At 45.0% G+C, this 4,089-nt stretch overlaps 1 pseudogene; it reads left to right on the forward strand.

Moving 5' to 3' along the window:
- LOC111725445 overlaps nucleotides 1–4,089 on the forward strand; it is a 14,802-nt pseudogene that overhangs the window by 8,463 nt on the left and 2,250 nt on the right.

The raw sequence follows: 4,089 nt of genomic DNA on the forward strand, positions 1-4,089 counted from the left end.
AGCCACATTTAAACCTTAATAACAATCTTAAAGTGAGTTTCATTTATCAAAGGTTACAAAGGTCATGTGAACTAAAAGATATTTTGGGTTTTTCTCATGTTCTTGATTTAAAATTTAAAAAATTAAAAAAGGGGCGGTGCCTGTGACTCAAAGGAGTAGGGCGCTGGCCCCATATGCTGGAGATGGCAGGTTCAAACCCAGCCCCAGCCAAAAACTGCAAAAAAATAAAATAAAATAAATAACAAGTTTAAAAACTAAGTGCTTACTAGAGTTCTTTTACATACTTTGATAGTGAAATACCACTTGCATATGACATATATGGATATGTAAATATATGGACACATAGGTGTAGCTACTCTTAGGTGAAATAAGGCTGAAAGTTCATAGTTTGAAAACTCAGAGCATATTAAGGGAAGGAAAAAGTTGTGGCTTTTCTAGAAGTCAGAGAAAGAAAGACATAAGGTCTTCTTAAGGTCTTTTAAGGTAGGGGAGAGGATAACTGGAAAGTAATAAGAGTAAGCAAAAGAACTTTATCTCCTAGTGAACTGAGAAAACTGTGGGATATATGGGAGGGGGTTGTAATTTATTTTTTATTTTGAGGATGGAGATTCAAGAGAGAAACAGAGGTTTCTAAAATTTAAGAAGAATAGAGGATGTGGCTCCAGTAATTATTTGAATCAATTTGCTTATCTGTGCTAGAGATTGAGTTACCTAAGGCCATCTTTGTCTGACAAAGTTGAGCCCATTTTGAAGTCAGACATTTTAGTCATGTGGAAGCAGTCCCCGGGGATCCGTGGGTATGGAGGATGACGATTTAGGAGACCACCGATTGCAGAGGGTGAAGGTACGCTCCTATTCTAAGGAGGATACCTTCTTCCTTGCAGTGTCTTTCTCTTCTGCAGAGAAGAAAAGGTTCTGGGAGCCCAGTGGAGGATGCTTCCTGGGGAATTTTCTGCCAGCATCTTTGTGGAGGCAGCGCTCCAGGGCTCCGTTTCTACAGAAGGGCGTGGCCTTCTTGTCTGGGCCTTTTGAGTAAATATCTGGAGAAGCTTTAATGTGGCAGCCATTATTAAACAAACTTCTGCTCTTGGGGCTGCTGTCAGCCCCATTTTCTCTATCCTTTCTCCATCTCAGTTATTAAAAAACCATGAAGGCTCTGCTTATTGGGGTCTGAGGCCCCTTTTATGTTTTGGAGGTTTTGGTGACTATTGGGGCTGTCTGGGAGATGAAGAACATTGCTAAGATAGTTTGTCCCTGGTATTAAGATCTAAGTTAGTAAAGAGTTGAAAAGGCTGTAGACAGGAAAAAAGGGGTGGATTTCATCCTGGCTCTGAGAGATTTGTCTTTTGACTCCTGAAATATCCCACCGGGAGAGCTGATATGCAGGTGAGAAGAGAGTGCAGCCAGGGTAGACTTTTCCCACTTCCTCGGAAGAAGGGTAGAGTTCATGATTACAAGATGATCATGCCAGGTGAGGTCATAGGCTTGGACCAGGTACCAGAATTCCTTTATATATTTGGAGGGGCCCATGGAGAAGAGACCTAATCTCTTCCCAATATGTGACAGATCACCTAAGGAAAAGAGGATGTGAACCTGCACTATTTCCTTGGCACCTGCTACCTTGCTCAAGGGTAAAAGATGTTAAACTGGTGAAGGGATCTGGCAATAGTAGGAGCACAAAGGGATTGGTGGGGCAAGGGGGTGAGCCTTGGGGCCCCAGGGGTGGGTTCAGAGGTGGAGAAGCAGTCGGAACCTGACAGTTAGCAGGATCAAAGGCATCTATGGAGGAGGGAGGGTAAGAGGAAGACTGGGGAAAGATAATTGGGGGGTTTCAGTGTCGAGGATATAGTAAGTAGAGCACCATATGCATGAGAAGGGGAGAGAGCAGAGAGAGAAAAAGGCCTGAACATAGGGGACTTCACCCCATTTGCCATTTCTTTGGAGGAAATTATCTAAGTCTTTTAAGACATTGAAATCAAAGGTCCCATTTTCAGCCCAGATGAACCCGTTGGCCAATTTTATAGAGGCCAGGCTGTGTTATACTAAAATATGAGGGGTTTGGTTGAATTTCCCCTTGGAGGCCTAATTTTTTATATCGTAGAAGTAGACACTCCAGAGGTGTTTCCACTGAGGGGGCAGAAGGACCAGGTCCCATGTCTCAGATGTCCTTTCCCTGCCTGGGTGGAAAAGAGGGCACCCCCAATTTCCCAAAACCCAAGATATCAAAGAGGGAGAGGCTCGGAAAAGCCAGATGTCTCCTGCTCTTCTCAGACTCAAGGTCCCTGGGGCCAGAAGCCTGGACCAGGGCCCAGGGCTAGGACTAAAATGAAAACAAAAATGAAAGTCCTGGTCAGGTGTGAACCAAGAGACAAAGGACAAGTGAGGACACAGAGACACAGAGTAGGCCTGGGGGAGTTCAGTTTGAAGATGTTCCAGGGACCCCGCTCACCCTTAAATGGCAGTTGGGATGGAAAAGGTGTTCCGGGGGCCCTACTCACCCTTAAATGGCAGTTGGGGAGGGGTTCTCTAGAATCTTCCACAGGCAGGTTGACAGGGCTGGATCTGAGCACAATTAGGACCAAGTCCCAGGGTATTCCTGAAGGGAACTGGGGTGGATAGCAAGCAAGGCCTCACCTGTGGCCCAGGATCTGGGCATTAGCCCAGGTGAGCTGCCCTCAGAGAAATAGAGCGAAGCTGCCAACTGCCAGTCCTGAGTTTCAGGCACCAGATGAAAGGCTGGTGTGTACTCAGAGATGAGAGAGGTTCAGGCCAGGTTTAATGATAGAGACCCGCCTGGGCAGAGCCAAAGATGGCCTCTGCCCCAAGGGCAGTTGGAGACCTCTTTTATATGGGGCTGTAGGGGGTGGAAAGATTCCACTGATGGCTGAGGATTCTGATGGGGCGGGGTGTCTTGTGGTACAAATTTTGGGGGTGGGGCTACCTAGGTTCTTTGTCTTTGTTCTAGGATGGGAGGAGGACAGGGTGGGAAATTGTGTGGCTGTGTTTACCCTTCAATGAGATCAACAATCTGCCCAGATTATCTTAGATGTGCTTTTCTTTCTTTATCAAAAAGGACCCCCTCACAAAAGGCACATTCAGGCCATATGAAATCTAAGAGGAATTCTAGAGTTGAAGTAAAACTAGACCACGAAACTGCTTTGGTGTTAGCATGTATCTTAAAGGATTTTCTAGGAAACATTCCAGAAAATATTTTTTTATCAGATCTCTGTGATCACTGGGTCTGTCTGTGATGGCTCAAGGAAAAGTTGAAGAGAAAACAAATTCAGAGGCTAATAGAACACCTTCCAAGACCCAGTGCTGTTCTCCTAAGGTATGTTTTTGGGGTGTTATATAGTATTGAGTACTATTTCTCATCCAGTCAGATGAATGCATTCAATTCACTGGTGTGTGTCCCTTCAAGCACTCTTTGGCCTCCTACTGCCTGCGTCCCAGAAGTAGAAAAGGAATTTGCAAAAAAGGTTATCCTGTTTTTACAATTTCTGATTGAAAATTGACGTAGGATATTTGGAAAAGAAATCACTTCCCTCTTTGGGGAGGTTTCAGTGAGCTGTGACACTAGAGGAAATGGCTCAGGTATTTCTCGCTTCCAACTGAGTGACTCCTTGTACGATAGCTTGGAAAATGAACTAAATGAGGATGTTGATACCCCATGCAGTGACGTGGTAAAGAAACTTGGCCAGAGGAGCAGAAGCGTGGACTCCATTTTAACCTTCAGTGACTATGACCTTGCCTGACCTGAGGGGAAAGACCTTTTAACCCTGAATGACTTTGACATAGATTCCCCCCTCTTTTTTTTGAGACAGAGTCTCACTGTCTCCCTGAGGAGATTACCATGGTGTCATAGCTCACAGAACCTCAAACTCTTGGGTTTAAGTCATCCTCTTGCCTCAGCCTCCTAAGTAGCTGACACGATAGGTGCTCACCATAATGCCCAGCTAAGTTTTCTAATTTGTTTATTTATTTTTTTGAGACAAAGTCTCAAGCTGTCACCCTGGATAGAGTGCAGTGGCATCATAGCTCACAGCAACCTCAAACGATTCTCTTGCCTCAGCCTCCCAAGTAGCTGGG

Source organism: Otolemur garnettii, unplaced genomic scaffold (genome assembly GCF_000181295.1).
Source record: "Otolemur garnettii isolate 467f Iridium unplaced genomic scaffold, OtoGar3 scaffold00041, whole genome shotgun sequence".
Lineage (NCBI taxonomy): Eukaryota > Metazoa > Chordata > Mammalia > Primates > Galagidae > Otolemur > Otolemur garnettii.